The sequence below is a fragment of the Bos mutus genome, chromosome 12 (genome assembly GCF_027580195.1).
Source record: "Bos mutus isolate GX-2022 chromosome 12, NWIPB_WYAK_1.1, whole genome shotgun sequence".
NCBI lineage: Eukaryota > Metazoa > Chordata > Mammalia > Artiodactyla > Bovidae > Bos > Bos mutus.
The window spans coordinates 13,825,430-13,846,642 of NC_091628.1; the positions used below are offsets into that span (position 1 = coordinate 13,825,430).

A 21,213-nucleotide genomic window follows, 5' to 3' on the forward strand; every position below is an offset into this window, starting at 1 on the left:
CTTCCACTAAAGGAGAAGTCAGAGATTTGCGATGGTAAAATTTTACATGTCAGCTTGGTCAGCTGTGGTGCCCAGTAATTTGATCCAGCAATAGTCTAGCTGTGGCTGTAAAGGTACTTCTGTAGGTGTGACTGGCATTATCCATCTGTTACCTTTCAGTGAAAGAGGCCACCCTGGACAGTCTGAGTGGGCCTCATACGATAAGCTGGAGGTCTTAAGAGCAGAAACTGAGTTTCCAGGCGAAAAGGGAATTCTGCCTAAAAACTACAGAAATCTGGCCTATGTTTTTAACCTGTTGACTTGCCCTAAAGATTCCAGATTCAAGGCTACAACATCAACTCCTGTCTGCTGGCCAGCCAAGTGAGTGTCAGACTTGCCTGCTTCACGCAACTGTGTGAAACAATTACTTAAAATAAACAAACTATCACACACACATACACACACATACACACATACACATGTAACACATACACACACATACACATGTATATACACACACATACATATACACACACACATATATATATGCATGATATCTATTGATTCTATTTGTCTGGAAAACCCTGAGTGATACAGGATTCAAAAGGATTTCCCATTTAGAACAAAGTGTCCAGTATTATAATCCATCCTGGAGGCTGGGTGAATGTTGCTTGATTTTGATTACAATGTAAAAATTAATGTATTCTTTTTTTAATTTATTTTGAGACATATAACACTACATCAATTTCACATGTACAACATAATGATTCAATATATGTATATATTGCAAAACAATTACCATAAGAAGTCAGGTTATTGTCAGTCACCACCCATAACTACAAACTTTTTTCTTGGGATGAGAAGTTTTAGTATCTAGTCTCTCAGCAAGGTCTGAATGTATAATACAGTATTACAGTCACCACGCTCTACAGTACATGGCAATGACTTACTGATTTTGTAACTATTAGTCTGTACCTTTTGACACTTTTGCTCCTTTTTCAAAAAGCTCCACCACTTCAGAATGCAAACCTATCTTGAAAATTGCCTTCCTGATACTCATTTAAAGACTTTTCACTCCAATAGGCTGACTCTAGGAAGAATAATGGGGAACTGTATTTGTAAAGGAGCTCGTGAAAATCTCTTGGGTGGCTGAACATCCGGTTAGCAATACCGGTCTGGAGCTCACCTTGTTTGTATTTATATTGTGAATTCTTTGTAGATGCTAAGTCTTGGGGAATAAGATTGCCCACCACCCCCCCCCCACAACATTTATGACCTAAAAGCAAAGATCATGCCATCAGCTCTAATAAAGCAAATATCCGTGTCAAGTTCAGATCAAACAATTTCACGGGTTTAATGCCACTCTGATCGCTCCTTCTCTGTCTCCTTTCTCCCTTGGCCTCACCAAAGCAGCTTACTGTGTGTGCACTCCCGCCTCGGCTCTTACTGTCTCCTCTTTGCAACATGGAATGCTTATCCCCACACCCGGATCCAATTACTGTGTGTACACAGCCCAACCCAGGCTTGTGTTTCCTTTCCTGGACCGATAACTCTTCTCACATCCTTTTATTTATTGCCAACTGCAGGATCTCCTGGGGCAGGAAGAATGAGGGGAAGGGTCCTACCATGTCCAAAGGATAATCAATCAATTTAACAAATTTCTATCTTTTGCAAACTGATCCTTTGCCACGGTTCCATGACTTGTAAGCTGGGAAGAGAACTGACCTATTCTGGAAGGCATCTGGACATTTGATGCATAATCTTTTGGATAACCCCGACACCTTTTTTTTTTTTTTTTTTGGACCTGTAGGGATGGGAGGAGTTCTCCAAGGCAGCCGAGGAAAATCTCTTCTCTTTCTCCCTTCTTCACTGCAGCCCTTCTCACCAAATGCCTGCCTCTTTCCTCTTCTTTTGAGTTTCTGTATAGCCCACAAGCATCACCTCCCCTAAATGTCATTTTGATCATGTCACTTGTTGCCAAGAGTTCCAAATGTTTCTTCAAGAAAATTAAATTTCCATCCCAGATCTCAAACCCACCAGATGACTCCCTGCTTTCCTCCTACTCCTCTTTTCTAGCCCCGCCCCCGAACTCTGACCCCGCCCCCACTCCCTGGTCCCAGCCCTGCCCAGTCCCTTCTCTGCTCTCCAGATGGTGATGCTAACCCTTCTCTCCCCTGCGTGCGTGCGTGCGTGCGTGCGTGCTCAGTCCCTTTAGCCATGTCCAACCTTTTGTGACCCGATAGACTGTCCATGGAATTCTCCAGGGAAGAATACTAGAGTGGGAAGCCATTCTCTTCTCCAGGGGATCTTCCCGACCAGGGATCGAACCCACATCTTTCATGAGTCTTGCACTGGCAGGCAGGTTCTTTACTTGCCCTCTTTCTAGAATCTTCTTTTGAATCTTTGCTTGAAACAGAAGTCCCTTAACTTTATAAAACTAATTCCTGCTCAGTTTTCACAGGGAACATTCAAGAGCTGATGGGCTTCCTGGATCCCATATCCCAAATAATTAAGTCAACATGGTTATCCACCATTCCTGATTCAGATCCTGAAGTTGGGACTCACAGCGCACATCCAGGAAATCCTGGAGCAAAAAGTCAGTAACCACCTGAGTAATAACGCTCTTGATCTCATCTGAAAGCACGCCTACTTGTTTCAATCTCCTAATAAAATCACAAATGAAAAACCTCCCCCAAATTTAACCTTTCCTCTCTGCAAATTCTCTTAGACAGGAAACTGGTCTACACAAGTATTATTAGGCATGCATACCAGAATGCATTTCCCATTGTGATTTATGCACATTACCTACAGTTATGGATGTATTTTTGGAAAATTGTTTTTTAAATATTTAATAGCCATTAAACGGGTAAAATAATACTCCGCGCCTTATGGAACAGTGAGAAGTCATTCTAGCACTTTTTGCAAGAATTTGCAATTGTAATCAGTAATTTGGGCAGAAAGAATGCCAGTGGTTTTCAATCATCACTGGTAAAAATGTAAATTCTTTAAAATTAAGACTCTGAAGTTCACCTGCATTAATCTACTGCTAATGCAAGCTGGGACTATTCCCTAGGATTTTGAATGGCTTAACATCAGCAAGACATGTCACAAACTCCATCCAAATCATTCAATACATATCATGCATTATTCCAAACCTCTCAGAAGATGAAACAGAGAGAGGCAACGAGAGTGTTTGAAGAACAAAAGGAAAAATGAAGCACAGAGACCTTGGGTTAAAAGTATAAAACCCTTGAGAGGGTTTTAAGGACATTTTAGAGTCCTGAAAACTGAAGACAAATCAGCAGGCCCATTAACTCAGCAGTGAATTAAAGCGTCATTGTTTCCAATTTCAGCCTTGAATATGGAGGGCGCCAAATGGACCACATTCTCCTTCCCTAATGTAGAAGGACAGTGAGCAGTCACTACTCTGTATACTGAAGTACCTTTCTTCTTTTCCAGCTAATTTAGTGAAAGAGTGCTATCCATTTCCTACCTCTTTTGAAACATTATTACTAACTTCCCTAGGACCACATTAAAGGGATAGTGAGAAAATTAACAATTGGAGATTCAAAACAACACAAGCTCTTCCCCATTCATTTCAACTTTTCTTCCTTTTAGTCAAAGGTACTGTTTATTATCTTCAGATGTTCTGTTCTTTATTGTAATACTTGAAACAGAGTGGAAAATACAGCATGTGGATAATCCACAAACTGAAGAGTCCAACTTGTTGTGACCCCATGGACTGTAGCCCGCCAGGCTCCTCTGTCCCTGGGGATTCTCCAGGCAAGAATACTGGAGTGGGTTGCTGTGCCCTCCTCCAGGGCAACTTCCCGATGCAAGGATGGAACCGAGGTCTCCCACACTGCTGGCAGATTCTTTACCATCTGAGCCATCAGGGAAGCCCAATACTTGAGACAAAATGGAAAATACAGCATGTGGATAATGTAGAAACTAAAGAAACTCTGAATTTAAGAAGTGAGCCGTATTCCACAATTATCTACATTTGCTTGCCTCATCTCATGGAAATGGAGTCAAAGCAGCTCCTTCCAATCTCTGGATGAGGTAAAAGGTCTGGAAGATCTAATGTGAACACATGAGAGATATTCCTAAAGAATCAGCTTGTATTTATACTAAAAAATGTTCATGATGCAGTCTCACCAGTTAAGTAGGGATAGGCCCATGGGTTAACTGCTTGCAACTCTTGCAGTCCTTTCGCGGGCCTCTGCTTCCACATCCAGAAGTCAGTGCATCCCAAGTGGTAGGTCTCAGCACACTGCTGTGCTGTGAACTGGCTCCAGATCTGCTGTGAGGTCCTGACACCACTGGGCCATGATACCCACATCGACATGCTGCTGTACAAGGCACCACTGCCCTTCTGGAGAAGTGGCCGATGCAGCTGGAGGGAGGTGTTTGCATTTCAGATGTGCAAGGAACATCTGGACATAGGTGTGGCTCTAGGAAGTTGGGGAGAGAGAATTGCTGGGCAAAGCTACAGGTCTCAGCTCCCCAAATTCTCTCTTTATGGATTTCAGAAACTTCTTTCTGCTGGGGGCTAATGCACCCTTTCCTTGGCATCCAAGCAACCTATGGGGTAACTGCTCTGACAATGAACATGCATTTTACAAATTAGGGCCCTGCCATTATTTTTAATTACTTCATAGACAAAAAAAAAAAAAATACAATGGGCAGTATCAGAGTATCGCATGTACAGAGCAAAGAGAAGTATTAAAGCAATTGAATTTTTTAAATACAAACTTTCAAAAATATTGTTGTAAAATTTGGAATAATGTGGAAACAGCTCGAATATTTCTTAATTGCTGCCTGTATAGTATCTGACAGTGACGAACACGAATGCCAGGAGAAGAATCACTGACATCTTGATCAAGATTTCTATGAGACTATTTCAGGCAAATAAGCAATATGAAACAAAGTTACATTCATGAAAACAAATTCAAGTTTCTTATTAGAAATTTGAGAACATTTTATTTGGAAGTTTCTTATCTATGCAGTAATCCCAAATGGATGTTCTCAACTATATGCACCACCATGAGGTGAAATTGAGGGCTGATTTAAATAATGTGCTTATGTTAGCACCTCTGGGATTTTCAATTTTAGGTATTATCTACTGACCTCTCACAGAGAAGGCAATGGCAACCCACTCCAGTACTCTTGTCTGGAAAATCCCATGGACGGAGGAGCCTGGTAGGCTGCAGTCCATGGGGTCGCTAAGAGTTGGGCACGACTGAATGACTTCACTTTCACTTTTCACTTTCATGCATTGGAGAAGGAAATGGCAACCCACTCCAGTGCTCTTGCCTGGAGAATCCCAGGGATGGGGGAGCCTGGTGGGCTGCCGTCTATGGGGTTGCACAGAGTCGGACATGACTGAAGTGACTCAGCAGCAGCTACTGACCTCTCAAAGAGGAAGATGAGGGTTCCTTTGTTTCCTCCACATATACTTGTCCCATATTTCTGTCCTGTCAGATTTCTAGCACAAGTGTGGTTATGTTAAATACCAATTTTTATATCATTGTAACTACAGACACTCTTAATGTCTGAGTCAGGTATTTTTCACGGGCTTCCCAGGTGGCTCAGTGGGAAAGAATCCACCTGCAAATGCAGGAGCCAAAGGAGATGCGGGTTCATTCCCTGGGTCAGGAAGATCTCCTGGAGAAGCCAATGGCAGCCCACTCCAGTATTCTTGCTGGGAAACCCCATGGACAGATGAGCCTGGCGGGCTACAGTCCATGGGCTCGCAAAGAGTCAGACACGGCTGAGCGCACCAAGCACACATGTATTATTAATGCTACTCAATGATTATATTTCCTTTTCAACATTATTTCTTCTTCCTGGAGTTAATCTCTGTTGCATTCAGGTTACTTTCCTTATATATCTACCATGAGGTTATCCCCAAAGCCTCCCCAAGTTCTGTAAACTTCTTTACATTTTATCAATGTTATCTTCAAGAGGTCTTTCCTGTAGCCCCCAGCTTACTCCTGTTGAGATCAGCGGGACACTTGTCCCTCTCCATGCCTGGCTCTTCTGTTGTCCTGTCTCTGGGATCTGGGGCCTTCTTTCTCCCCCACCCCCAACTGGTTTATGCTATCATTTTGCATTCCAGTCCCCTATCACGAAAAGGACATCTTTTTTGGGTGTTAATTCTAGAAGATCTTGTAAGTCTTCATAGAGCCGTTCAGCTTCAGCTTCTTCGGCATTACTAGTTGGGGCATAGACTTGGATTACTGTGTTATTGAATGGTCTGCCCAGGAAAGGAACAGAGGTCATTCTGTCATTTTTGAGAGTGCATCCAAGTACTGCATTTCAGACTCTTGTTGGCTATGAGGGCTACTCCATTTCTTCCAAGGGATGCTTGCCCACAGTAGTAGATATAATGATCATCTGAATTAAGTTCGCCCATTCCAGGCTATTTTAGTTCACTGATTTCTAAAATGTCGATGTTCACTCTTGCCATCCCCTATTTGACCACTTCCAATTTACCTTGATTCATGGACCTAAAATTGCAGGTTCCTATGCAATATTGTTCTTTACAGCATTGGACTTTACTTTCACCACCAGTCACATCCACAGCTGGGCGTGGTTTCCACTTTGTCTCAGCCTCTTCATTCTTTCTGGAGCTATTGCTTCACTTACCTCTGGTAGCATATTGGGCACCTACCAACCTTGGGAGTTCATCTTCCAGTGTCATATCCATTTGCCTTTTCATACTGTTCATGGGGTTCTCAAGGCAAGAATACTGAAGTGGTTTGCCATTCCCTTCTCCAGTGGAACATGTTTTGTCAGAACTCTCCACCATGACCCTACATGGCATGGCTCATAGTTTCACTGAGTTAGACAAGGCTGTGGTCCGTGTGATCAGTTTGGTTAGCTTTCTGTGATTGTGGCTTTCATCCTGTATGCCCTCTGATGGAGAAGGATAAGAGGCTTGTAGAAGCTTCCTGATGGTAGGGACTGGCTGTGGGGGAATCTGGGTCTTGTTCTGATGGGCGGGGCCATGCCCAGTAAATCTTTAATCCAATTTTCTCTTGATGGGGAGTGGAATGAAAAAGTAGGAAGTCAAGAGATACCTGGAGTAACAGACAATGTTGCCTGTTTGTACTCCAATGTTGCCTTGGAGTACAAAATGAAGCAGGACAAAGGCTAACAGAGTTTTGCCAAGAGAACACACTGGTCATAGCAAACACCCTCTTCCAACAACACAAGAGAAGACTCTACACGTGGACATTACGAGAGAATCAATACAGAAATCAGACTGATTGTATTCTTTGCAATTGAAGATGGAGAAGCTCTATACAGTCAGCAAAAACAAGACTGGGAGCTGACTGTAGCTCAGATCATGAACTCCCTATTGCCAAATTCAGACTTAAATTGAAGAAAGTAGGGAAAACTACTAGACCATTCAGATATGACCTAAATCAAATCCCTTATGATTATACCGTGGAAGTGAGAAATAGATTCAAGGGATTCAATCTGATATACAGATTGCCTGAAGAACTATGGACGGAGGTTCATGACATTGTACAGGAGGTGGTGATCAAAACCATCCCTAAGGAAAAAAAAATGTAAAAAGGCAAAATGGCTGTCTGAGGAGGCGTTACAAATAGCTGTGAAAAGAAGAGAACTGAAAGGCAAAGGAGAAAAGGAAAGATATACCCATTTGAATGCAGAGTTCCAAAGAATAGCAAGGAGAGATAAGAAAGCCTTCCTCAGTGATCAATGCAAAGAAACAGAGGAGAACAATAGAATAGGGAAGACCAGAGATCTCTTCAAGAAAATTAGAGATAGCAAGGAAACATTTCATGCAAAGATGGGCACAATAAAGGATAGAAACGATATGGACCTAACAGAAGCAGAAGATATTAGGAAGAGGTGGCAAGAATACACAGAAGGACTATCAAGAAAGATCTTTATGACCCAGATAACCACAATAGTATGATCACTCACCTAGAGCCAGACATCCTGGAATGCGAAGTCAAGTAGGCCTTAGGAACCATCACTACAGACAAAGCTAGTGGAGGTGATGAAATTCCAGCTGAGCTATTTCGAATCCTAAAAAAATGATGCTGTGAAAGTGCTACACACAATATGCTAGCAAATTTGGAAAACTCAGCAGTGGCCACAGGACTGGAAAAGGTCAGTTTTCATTTAATCCCAAAGAAAGGCAATGCCAAAGAATGTTCAAACTACCGTACAATTTCACTTATCTCACACGCTAGCAAAATAATGCTCACAATTCTCCAAGCCAGGCTTCAACAGTATGGGAACCGAGAACTTCCAGATGTTCAAGCTGGTTTTAGAAAAGGCAGAGGAACCAAAGATCAAATTAACAATGTCAACTGGATCATAGAAGAAGCAAGAGAATTCCAGAAAAACATCTACTTCTGCTTTATTGACTATGCCAAACCTCAACTGTGTGGATCACAACAAACTCTGGAAAATTCTTCAAGAGATGGGAATAATACCAGACCACCTTACATGCCTCCTGATAAATCTGTATGTAGGTCAAGAAGCAACAGTTAGAACTGGACATGGAACAATGGACTGGTTCCAAACTGGGAAAGGAGTACGTCAAGGCTGTATATTATCACCCTGCTTATTTAACTCATTTGCAGAGTACATCATGCAAAATGCCAGGCTGGATGAAGCACAAGATAGAATCAAGAGTGCTGAGAGAAATATCAATAACCTCAGATAGGCAGATGGCACTACCCTTATGGCAGAGAGGGAAGATGAACTAAAGAGCCTCTTGATGAAAGTGAAGAGAAGAAGAGTGAAAAAGCTGGCTTAAAACTCAACACTCAAAAAACAAAGTTCATAGCGTCTGGTCCCGTCACTTCATGGCAAATATATGGTGAAAAAAGTGGAGACAGTGGCAGATTTTATTTATTTTCTTGGGCTCCAAAATCACTGCAGGTGGTGATTGCAGCCATTAAATTAAAAGATGCTTGCTCCTTGGAAGAAAAGCTATGATCAACCTAGACAGAGTATTAAAAAGCAGAGACATTACTTTGCTGACAAAGGTCTGTCTAGTCAAAGCTATGGTTTTTCCAGAAGTCATGTACAGATATAAGAGTTGGACTATAAAGAAAGCTGAGTGCTGAAGAATTGATGCTTTTGAACTGTTGTGTCTGGAGAAGACTCTTTGGAGTCCCTTGGACTGCAAGGAGATCATACCAGTCAATCCTAAAGGAAATCAGTCCCGAATATTCATTGGAAGGACTGATGCTGAAGCTGAAGCTCCAAAACTTTGGACATCTGATGCGAGGAACTAACTCACTGGAAAAGACCCTGGTGCTGGGAAAGATTGAAGGCAGGAGGAGAAGGCGATGACAGAGGATGAGATGGTTGGATGACATTACTGACTCAATGGACAATGAGTTTGAGCAAGCTGTGGGAGGTGATGCTGGACAAGGCAAGCCTGGTGTGCTGCAATCCATGGAATCACAGAGCGTCAGACACGACTGAGGGACTGAACTGGCTGACTGGCCCTGTCATTTGCTAGCATGCTGTCACATTTCATGATGAGCACTGGTACTATCTTTTAATTGGGAAACTCCTGTCTTTGGTTGGGGAATTCTGTTGAATTAGTCCTTTGATGGTTTTCTGTCCTCTGCTTTCTATATTCTCTCAAGCTGGGTGGTACTATTTTTGGACATTGGACCTCATGGGCCAATCCTATAAATTTCTTGTCTTTTTTTTTTTCTATATTACTTCGTATTTTTCCTTTTTACTTCACATTCTGAGAAATTTCCTTAACTTTAATCTCCCAAGTCTTACAAATTCTTTTCTGTGTCCCAGCTGCAATATCACACCTTATGTCTCTGAAGATACAAGTGATTTCTTTTTTTAAGATTTCTTCCTTCTTGCAAAGGTTCTGTTTCCTCGAAGTTGCTTTATTTTTCCTGTTTGCACGTTTTAGTGTCTGTCTCTCATAAGAGAAACTTTTCTTAAATATCTCATGTTCCTTGGCTGTCTGCTGATAATTAAAGAAAGCCAATAGAAAGGGTTGTATGGTGGGGAGAGGGGTGGGGTGGAAGGAGAGTTGACTTGGGATTCACTTTAGGATTGTTCTAGTTAGGCCTGTTCTTTGGGGAACCCCTGATTCAGCACCCTTGTGTTATATTTTTAGGTCAGAATCCCAGGGAAGTCTCCTGGGGTCTCATGTAGGCAGGTTATCACCCTGTGTCCTCAGGCTAGAGGGCAGGGAGAAGACGGTAACTGTAATTGGTAAATCAATGCAATCACCCTGATTTCAACACTATGTATGGATAATACCACTTTTTACTTTTCCTGACACCTTCCGAATCGCATGGACGGAGGAGCCTGGTAGGCTGCAGTCCATGGGGTCGCTAGGAGTTGGACACGACTGAGCGACTTCCCTTTCACTTTCCACTTTCATGCATTGGAGAAGGAAATGGCAACCCACTCCAGTGTTCCAGTGTTCTTGCCTGGAGAATCCCAGGGATGGAGGAGCCTGGCGGGCTGCCGTCTATGGGGTCGCACAGAGTCGGACACGACTGACGTGACTTAGCATTCCGATGCAGAAGCCTCTATTTTATCATCTCTACAGAAAAAACAAATAAACGAAAAACTCCATTCCTATGTTAGAATGGAAGGGGGGCAGCTACCTGCTTGTGTGAAGTTGGGGAGCAGATCTAAACGTTCATCAATAATCCTGATTTTAGTCCTATCTTCAGGCTCATTTACAAGGGGTTCTTGTTGCTGAAAATTCCTGAGCTTCTGTAGAATCCATCAGTGTAAATTCTTCTTTACACTGTAAATTCTTCTTTACACTTCTTTACACAATGAAGAAGGCTACTTCTTCATTTCTCCTCTGCTCAATAAGCTACCAATCATTCACAGATTCCAAAATGCTATGGTAATTGCCCCATTTCTTTGTTCTTTTAGGTGAGTGATTGTTTTTTCAGATAGATCACTTAAATGTCATTTTAATGGTGTCTTGAAAAGTACCAGAAACTAAAACATGTATCATCTATAATTGGAAACCTATCTCACTCTTCATCTTTCCACATTGACATTGAAATGGGGATTATTCAGCTTTTTAAAAAAAATTTTAAACCGTTCAGACCAACTCCAGTGTTCACATGGAATTTATTGTTGTTCAGTCACTAAGTGGTGTCCAACTCTTTGTGACCCCTTAGACTATAGCCCGCCAGGTTCCTCTGTCCATGGGATTCTCCAGGCAAGAATACTGGAGAGGAAATACTTGCCATTTCCTCCTCCAAGGGATCTTCCCAACCTAAGGATAGAATCCAAGTCTCCTGCTTTGGCAGGTGGATTCTTTACCACTAAGCTACCAGCAAAGCCCTTAGATGAAATAGAAAGCAGGAAAAAGAGCAGCTTGGGAATTTAGGTGAAACTGAACCTAATAATTGTATATTTTTATAAATCAATATGTCATGCTGCTCTAACAATGTATTGGGCATTGTGGGAAATTAAAATATATCCCTATTTCAGAATAGCATCTAAAAATTCTCAAAAAGGTTAAATATTTTAAAATGTCCTTAAATGGATCACGAGCCTTAAAAAAGGTATCTGGAGGGGGAAAAGCCACCACACAGAAGAGCTGAATGATAAGAAGCAAAGCCAATGGAGGAAAAAGGACTTAAACTCAGTTTTGAAGAACAAACATCAGAAACATTTCTACTGTAGAGTCTGCAAACTGTGTATCAGATACAAAGCGATCAATTGATTGAGAAATAAGATTTATTTAATGCAGACCAAGACTGCTGGGAGAATGGAGAAAAAGCTCTTCTACTTAAAATACAGCTGCTTTAAGTCTTTACTCTTAGCTTTTCACCATTGTGGGTCCTTAAAATGTTGAAATTGTTTTTTAAAATTCCAGTTTAGTTCACAACAAACCTGTGAAAAGAGATACAGTGCCATGTTATACTTTTCAGGGATCTTCAGATTTAAAGTCACACTCCTATAGACATTGAAAACCCCATTATCACTGAAATATGCTCATGCACTAAGTCCTGCCTGACTCTTTGCAATCCCATGGACTGTAGCCCACCAGGTTCCTCTGTTCATGTGATTTCCCAGGCAAGAATACTGGCGTGGGTTGCCATTTCCTCCTCCAAGGGATCTTCCCCACCCAAGGACTGAAACCACATCTTCTGTGTCTCCTGCCTTGGCAGGCGGATTCTTTACCACTGAGCCACCTGGAAAGCCCAACTTCTGGTAAAACAATTCTGTTACTGTGTGCCTGCAATGCTTTAGTTCCTCATACCATTTATCTCACTGAAATAAACGTCTTCACGACACAGTTCTTGATAACACACAGTTTTAAGGAAGATCACGTTTGCCTTGGCCAGATGGACTCTAATTGGAGGGATATAGATATGAGAAGAAGACTTCCAAGGAGAGCATCCTGCCTGTTTGAAAACGGGATGATGCCCTGCAGAGATCCATGTGCCTTCCATCGGGCCCAGGTAGGGCCAGTGGGAGTTGAGTGTGGACAGACAGTGGGAGAAGTCTAAACGCAGAAGCTCTTCAGAGCCACGGGCTGCGGAAGGGTGTAAAGTACAAAGAGCCTGTAACTTGGGAGACAAAAGGGAGACGCAAGCTTTCTGGAGAGGCAGTAATGTCATCAAAGGGATATTTCCCGCGAAATGTAATTTGCTAGTGCTCTACAGGGCAGAAAACTTAGTCACAGGAAACAGGTCAGACCTTAAATAACACAGAGACCCGAGGTCACCAAGACTGGCCTGGAAGGCCAGGCAGCAACGTGAGAGAGAACCCACTGCAGAGGTCAGTGCGATGGAGCCGACTCCACTTACAGCATGACGGACGCAGTCCAGCAAGGAGAAGGGGCGGGACTGAATCAGTACCCACGGAAGGACTTACGCTGAAGTTGCATTTCAAGAAAAATCCGTGGTCTCCTCTGGCTTTTAACTCAAGAAACCTTTCCTGAGTATCTACTATGTGCGAGGCAGACCAGCTTTGCTCATCACTTTGTCCCGTAACCTTATGAGCTGAATGTAAAAAATTCCAGCTAATTGATTTCACAGACTGATTGATGTTCTTCTGTAAGAACAACAGATTGATTTTTTTTATAGACAGCAATACTAATTCTTCCATTATGTTCTTCTCTCTCGGTGCACAGAGTCCAATCGACTTTAGGGCCAAGTCAATGTGAAGAGCAGAAGAGAGGCATTAAGAGAAACAAGGTCCATTAGATCCAATATTGCCTCAATTACTTTAATTCCATTATTCCTGTTCATATTACTCCTGTAATCGATATTCCCTTTCGGTTATTCATGTTTACCCTTTTCAAACTCACAAGTAATAGGATTATGGTCTTTTGAGCTCAGTGGCAACAGACTTTCATAAATATATTTCTGCATTTGTGATTATCTCCAGATCTGCGGCGGCGAAGTCTTAAATTGAATCAAGTCTTCCAGGGCCATCTCCTGGAGAGATGCAGAGCTTCTTCTTAATGCAATAGAGGTGCTCTTACCTGTTATGTCATTTGTCATTCACTGTCAAGATGGGGCCTATACGGCTTCATGGCTTTCTAAGTCTCTTCTTCGCGCGTCCCAGCCTTAGGGTGGATAAACTAGCTTTCAGAGTGGACGTTCCAGCTTTTTGTCTAATGTAACCCTCCTCCCTTTGCTGACAATCATTCTGCCCTGAGACAGGTCATCTGGATCCTTCTTTAACCACTGCTTCTCCCAGATGGCAAGTAATCAATCCCTCGGTTCCACCTCTGTAGCGGCCTTACAAATTACGGGAACTCTGTCTTCCCTCCACTCTTCACACACATCAATGCAGCGTTCACTGTTTGCAAGAAGCTGTGCTTTGAGCACAAACAGGACATGTAATAAGTACATGGCCCTTTCCCTAAGCACCTGCCAGCCCTTCCCAGGGTGTTAATGAACTGAGTCGTGACATCACAGAGGCAGGTGTCAACCCGTGATGTGAAGAGCTTGTTGAAAGTTCCCCTGGAATGAAGAAAAGGTAAATTATGAATGGAGAAAAGTTTTCATAGAGGAGATGAATTTAAGTGAGGTCCTGAAGGATGGTGGCGGGGGACGTTCTGAAGATGGAGCTTGAATGGGAAAAGAATAAACTGTGGGTGAGAATCCAAAGTAGGCGAATGTAGCCAGGACTGACTGACAGAGTGAATACTGGGGTGGCCAAAAGGTTCGTCTGGGTATTTCGTGAGACGGTACAAAAAACCCAAACGAACGTTTTGGCCAACCTAGTCAGGGCACTGAGGTCATCAAGCACCGGCTTAGGAAGGCCTGACTTCCTCTTAGCAGCAGCGAGGCGGGGAAGTGTGGCAGGGGGTGAGCCTGCTGGCACGGGCAGCCTCGCTGCTGTGGGCAGAATGGAGGCAAGTACAGGCTGCAGACCTGAGATGAGAGGAGGGCTCACAGTGTGCAACACAGCTCCTGGGGGCCATGGTCCTCTCTGCTCTGTTTATTAAACACTGAGAGCAATGACGATGTCATGCTTATTTAATAATATGCCAGGCCCTGTGCTGCTGCTACTGCTGCTGCTAAGTCGCTTTAGTCGTGTCCGACTCTGTGCGACCCGTGCTCGTCATCTTGAAACCATCATCTCATTTCCCACTCACAGTGGCCTGGGGAGACGGGGCTGCTCCCACCCTCCCGCGGAGCCTCAGCCAGCTCGCGCTCCAGCAGCATTAGCCACGCAGCGAGGACCACGCGCCGCACCCTGCCCGCCCCCACCACGCCCCTCCCTGCCCTCCCCCACCACGCCCCTCCCTGCCCTCCCCCACCACGCCCCTCCCTGCCCTCCCCCTCGCCGCACCCCAGCTCCCCCACGCCTCACCCTGCCCCGCCTCACGCCACACCCCTCCCCTCCCCAGACCGCACCCCTCCCCTCCAGACCGCACCCCTCCCCCCCACACCGCACCCCTCCCCCCCACGCTGCACCCCTGCCCCGCACGCGGCCCTGCGGAGCCGCCTCCCATCTCCATCCCCTCCCCCCACCCCTGCCTCCTTTCGGACTTTCTCTCCACCACACTGGTCCCTCTGGCACGGTTCTCTTTCTTCCAACCTCCACTCAGATTCAGACCTTCTCCGTAAAGCATTTCCTGAGGCCCCCCGAGCCAGCTCCACTGCTCTTTTTCCTGTGTGTGAGGAGCCCACAGCCCAGAGCGCCAGCAGAGCAGCCATCTCTGCATGATCGTCTCCCACCTAGATTGTAACCCTCTTCCTGTGACCCCCCCCCCAGGGACACTTTTGGCACGCGTGAGAAGGACAATATTTGCCTGAATGAACAAATGAAGAAACGGAAGGGTCCTATGAACACACAATAGAAGAGGGAACGAAAAACTTAGGAAAAGGTGGTCATGGACGCAAAGGGGAAAGGAAAGCAAAAATATGAAAGAATTATAGAAAATTTGACAAAGCTTCCTGAGAGCTAAATGTCGGGGGAGCAAGTGATGGAGGGGCATGCCAAGCTTCTGAGCTCTGCGCCAGAAGCCCTCCACTCCTCTCCATGACTTTTTTATTATCAGCTTAAAAGCACTGAGTATTAACGCACGGATTTAAAAGAAACAAAAAAGGAACTGTCAGGAGACAGAGGCAGAAAAAGAACCCAAGGAGAACAAACACTAAGATTTGTATCTTAACTTACCCATGTGCAAACATCTTCGGAGAAAGTCTGATAGAATTCAAAGCACAAGTTCTTTAATTAAAATACTTCGCATGTATCATAAATACACTCTAAAATTTCAGAGGTCTTTAAAAAAACTGTTAATTACTAACAACAACAAAAAAATAATAATTTCCCCTTTGTTTAAAGATCCGAGTTTCATAATGACTATGTGTATTATCAGTTCCACGAAACGCATATATCTGAATTTTCAGAAATCTCAGATTACTGAAATTAGAGTGTAAAATGCAAATAGAGGAAAATACTTAGCAATAGTAAATTAGTTTCTAGTTTTCAAGGCACTTAAGGTTTTATTTCTGGTGTATTTCTCTTTAATGGTAGAGAAGTGTTAGGTACACACAAAATAACCTAGTTATTAAAATAAGATTATAACAAAAATTATACCAACGCATAATTTAGGCACTCAGTTCAGTTCAGTTGCTCAGTCATGTCCGACTCTTTGTGACCCCATGAATCGCAGCACACCAGGCCTCCCTGTCCATCACCAACTCCCAGAGTTCACTCAAACTCATGTCCATCAAGTTGGTGATGCCATCCAGACATCTCATCCTCTGTCGTCCCCTTCTCCTCCTGCCCCCAATCCCTCCCAGTATCAGGGTCTTTTCCAATGAGTCAACTCTTCCCATGAGGTGGCCAAAGTACTGGAGTTTCAGCTTCAGCATCAGTCCTTCCAATGAACACCCAGGACTGATCTCCTTTAGGATGGACTGGTTGGATCTCCTTGCAGTCCAAGGGACTCTCAAGAGTCTTCTCCAACACCACAGTTCAAAAGCATCAATTCTTCTGCATTCAGCTTTCTTCACAGTCCAACTCTCACATCCATACATGACCACAGGAAAACCATAGCATTAACTAGACGGACCTTTGTTGACAAAGTACTGTCTCTGCTTTTCAATATGCTATCTAGGTTGGTCGTAACTTTCCTTCCAAGGAGTAAGCGTCTTTTAATTTCATGGCTGCAGTCACCATCTGAAGTAATTTGGGAACCCCCCAAAATAAAGTCTGACACTGTTTCCACTGTTTCCCCATCTATTTCCCATGAAGTGATGGGACCAGATGCCACTAAGCAAGCTGTTTGCTTAGTGGTAAAGAATCTGCCTTCAATGCAGGAGACACGGGATTGATCCTTGGGTCTAGAACATCCCCTGGAGAAGGAAATGGCAATTCACTCTAGTACTCTTGCTTGGGAAATCCCATGGACAGAGGAGCACGGTGGGCTACAGTCTATGGGGTCACAAAAGAGTTGGACACGACTTAGCGACTAACAACAAACAGTTTAATGATCAAGATGCAATTGCTCATTGAACCTGACACATCACTATCAAAGAGTTCTTCCACAATTATTCTGATATGATCATTGTGTGACCAAAATCAATTGTTTTAATTTATGCCTGTTGACATTCTCACATACCAAATGAGGAGATTTACATAGTAAGTTACAGAAGGCTTGTAATAGAGAGTACTATGCACTTTGATAAAATGGAAAAGAAAGTAAACACTGGAGGCATGAAGATGAAGTTATACAACCATATATGGTGGCATTTGCTGGAACTCTGCCTGCAAGCATCTCATACCCTGTAAATATGTTATGTAATTTACCAATTTCCTTAGGACTAGTGTCAACATAAAAATGCGAAAATGACTTATTTTCATTTTCACTTTCTCCTGCCTGTCATCATCTTATAAATCCAGTGCTATCTGGACCAACGCTATTATTTGGCCATAGGACAGCCTCCGTGGGGTTGAGAAGCCTGGAAGTCAATTACCCCAGCCTGCCTGCTGTGCAGCCTTGGGGAAGTCAAGCTGGAACCCCGTGGTCCACAGGACTAGCCCAGGGGCTGACATCAATTCACAGGATCCCTAAAGATGTCTGCTTCACTCCTCGGACCAGGTTCCCATGCCCTTGGACTTCACTCAGCAGGAGGCTTCCTTTGGGGACAGAAAGGTAAGCCGTTCTGTAAGACTTTTTTTCCTGGAAGTCACAGTAGACACATCCAGAAAGCTCACCCTTGCAGGAAATAAGGGTTCTCTAAATAAACATCTCTGAGAAATGTATCCTTTAACTGCTATCTGGAGACCAGCATCCTCATAATGTTATCAAATCTAAACACACAAAAGGCTGCAGCTAATAGTCTGAGCTGAGGAAGCACAGAGAAGAGAGAAGACACAACAGGGGCAGGTCTGTTTCAGGAGCGCGTTTAGAGATGAGAGCTCTGGAACAGAATGTTAAATTTAATAAGTGCAAAGTGATACAGCTGGAAAGAAAGAACAGCCCAGCTAAGTATGATTTAAATGGTATTGAATTAGCTGGAAAGATACATTGATGTTCTGATAGAGGTAGTGTGTCAACTGGCAGCTCAGCCTGAGATGCGACAGAGAAAGCGGGCCGGGCTCATGCAGAGTGCTACCTTTTAGAAATTGTCTACCTGCTCTTACTTTTAAAGGGACAACTCTTATCCCATTTAGGATGTTGTTGAACTTGGACTCTCCCAAAAGTTAGAGCTTGCTGAGGACAACAGAGTAGAAGTCCTGTCCACTCCTAGTCACTGAGCTTTACTTTTGCCAACTGAATTTGACGATGGTCATTACGGTCTCTGCCATTCGCTCATTCAACCAATATTAAGCAACAAGCTTGGTTCTAGTTTCTTCAGGGCAAACCAAAATGAATGAATTTGCCTTTCCTTAGACAATGTTATGGGTTGAATTTATGTATCCCCAAAAGATATGAAAGTCTTAATTAAATGTGGCCTCATTTAGACATAGAATCTATGCAGATGGTTAAATTACGAGAGAAGTCATTAAAGGCGTCTCTAATTCAATATGATAGGTGTCTTTAGAAGGGGGGAAATTTGAACATGGAGATAGACAATTCAAAGACACAGCAAGAAGATGGCCATTCATAGGCCAGGGAACACCTGAGATACCAGAAGCTGGGACAGGCAAGGACCACATTCTCCCTTACAACTTCCAGAAGGATTGAAGCCTGCTGACACTTTGATTTCAGATTTCTGGCTTCCAGATGACAAGTGTCTGTTGTTTGAGCCATCCAGCCCTTGTTAGTTCGTTACAGCTGCCAGAGAAAATGAATACAGACTGAGTTACGAAAGAGTGATACCAGTGACAAAATTGCCATGGTCAACAGAACTCCTGTGGGGTCTATCCACAGATAGTTAATGGGGCCGCGTTCCGTACTGCACCAGAGGTTACCACCATCGACATCAGTTCCACAAAGGCCACCAAAGAATAAAGATGGTTTATATCCTACACAGAGATTGACCCAATGGGAACTGTTTAATCCTCTAAAAAGATGATCAGAAAGAAAGAAGCAATAAAGGTTAATGGAAAATTAATCCTGGTGACCTATTTGGGCAAATCAAAGTTGTGGGACATACATGTATTTAAAAGGAAAATGCAAAGACACTCTATAGAAGGGCAACTTCAGATAAGGGGACAGAGATAAGACTTTAATTAGAAGAGTCTTTGGTGTTCACCCATTTACATCAATATTGAAAAGATAAAAGCCTTCTGATAAGGTAATAAAGATGAACAATTATAAGAAGTCTATGTTAACTCTGTAGAAGATGGAGAGAGATTTCTGGTGACCAGTCCTGTTTTGTCCCTGGTTGTAGGGAGTCTGAGATGCTTCCAAAATGTGCATTAATTCAGTGAGACCACCCATGACTGGCCCTCTGCACGCTGGTTATCAGTGAGTAGAACACACACAAGAGAATGATGTAAACTGAATGTTGTCTCAAACAGTGACAGGCAACCTGCCGCTGGTCATGCCCGTGGCCTGTGGGACTCACCACTCCTTCACCTGCTCATGATGAGCACGTTCTCCTCCAGGGATTATAAAGATGGCATCATACTGGCTGCGGATGACCTGGAAAATAAAGGCCACCTTGTTAGAGAAGACTTCCAACTTCGAACTCAGAGATCTGTTGGAACACATGTAAGCAGAGGCGAGGTTTCTCTTGCAAAATTCAAGCTGAACATTGCCTCTTCCTACTTGCTGCCATTCTAACTGACTATCCTTGGAGAACTTCTCTGCTTGGTCACAATCAATAAATGTGAAGGTCTCATAAACACAGCCCTTGAACTGCTGATCTTCCAAAGAATATTTCTGCTTTAAAGTCATCCCTATTGCTAAAGTAGCTACACCAGGGCCAGGGCCTCCCAAATCTGGAAAAGCCTAAATAAATAAAGCTGTATATTAAAAGGAGTACAACCTAGAGGATCATTTGAAAGCAGTTTTGGGGGCTGATCAGTCTAGGGTTTCTCTGTTTAAGTGTGGGAAAGATTTCTCACAAATTTGCAAGCTGAAATAAGAGTTAGATACTTATAAGTTTCCCCCTAGGAAGTCTGCTGTTCTGCAGACTATAAAAATGCATCTAGGTATTTGCATAGAATAAATCCCAACTTTATTTACTAGAACCATTTTTAAAATCCTGTTACTCAAGTCGGGTCTACCGACCAGCAACCTCAGCATCCCCAGGGAATGTGAAATGCTCAAAACTCCTGAAACAGAATCAGCATTTTCACAAGATCCTCACGTTAAGTCCTATGCATACTCATGTCTGAGAAGCATGGCTCTGAAGTGCCTCATGCATATGGCCTGCAATTACGAGACTCACAAGAAACAGGCTGCCAGAAACTTCAAGACCATCCTCTGGTGTCCAGGAGTGAATGGACTCATAATTCATTAATTATAGTTGAATAAACTCCCCAGAAGCTCCTTACTGCTGGCTAAATCAACTTTTCCTTTTCAGAACAGATAGGCTAATGGTACACATACGTAAAAGCATAGCTCATTCTAGAAGAATTTGCTTTTATACTCATAAGACAACCACCATAGCCATTCATTTATTCCATAAGCAGTTAGTGAACATCTATTCAGATGCTCCATAATAACTAACACAGGCTTCCCTGGTGGCTCAGCAGTAAAGACTCTCCCTGCCAATGCAGGAGATGCGGGTTCCATCCCTGGGTTGGGAAGATCCCTTGGAGAAGGAAGTGGCAACCCACTCCAGTATTCTTGTCTGGAGAATCCCATGGACAGAGGAGCCTGGCGGGCTACAGGCCATGGGGTTCCAAAGAATCGAACGTGACTTCGTGACTAAACAACAACAATAATAACCAGCATGGGCAAAGAGTCCAGAATGTGCAGAAGGATAGGAATTACAATAGGAATGGGAGCTCTAATCAGGAAGGGTCAGGACCAGAAGCCAGGGTGTAGAGGAAGACAGGGGTGCTCACTTTAGAGAGCACCTGCCCAGACCTTGAACATCGTGAAGGCTTCCTGCCCACCTTCAGGCACAGTGAGTGTGGCGCTGGATTAGGGCAAGTCCCCAGCCCAGCAACGAACAAGTCAACTACCTTACTTAGAGAAAAATATTGGTTTGGGACTGTATAGATTGTTTTTCCCAACCGCTTTGAATATTTGTATGCATGAGCTCTAAATGCAGCAACCCTCAGGAAGAGTTTTTCCCTTTCAACTCTCCTACCTGTACACAAGGAAGGATGGCAGACATCAAATGCAAGCAG

The 21,213-nt window shown here is 43.5% G+C and overlaps 1 protein-coding gene across 5 annotated transcripts in view; it reads right to left on the reverse strand.

Moving 5' to 3' along the window:
• ENOX1 (ecto-NOX disulfide-thiol exchanger 1) overlaps positions 1–21,213 on the reverse strand; it is a 687,342-nt gene that overhangs the window by 531,642 nt on the left and 134,487 nt on the right. For 3 of the 5 annotated variants that reach the window (XM_070380256.1, XM_070380252.1, XM_070380254.1), the window contains exon 2: positions 19,476–19,552. The gene's annotated coding sequence lies outside the window, so the exon portion shown is untranslated. The remainder of the gene's footprint in view (positions 1–19,475; positions 19,553–21,213) is intronic. The other 2 variants (XM_070380253.1, XM_070380255.1) reach the window with 1 other exon arrangement.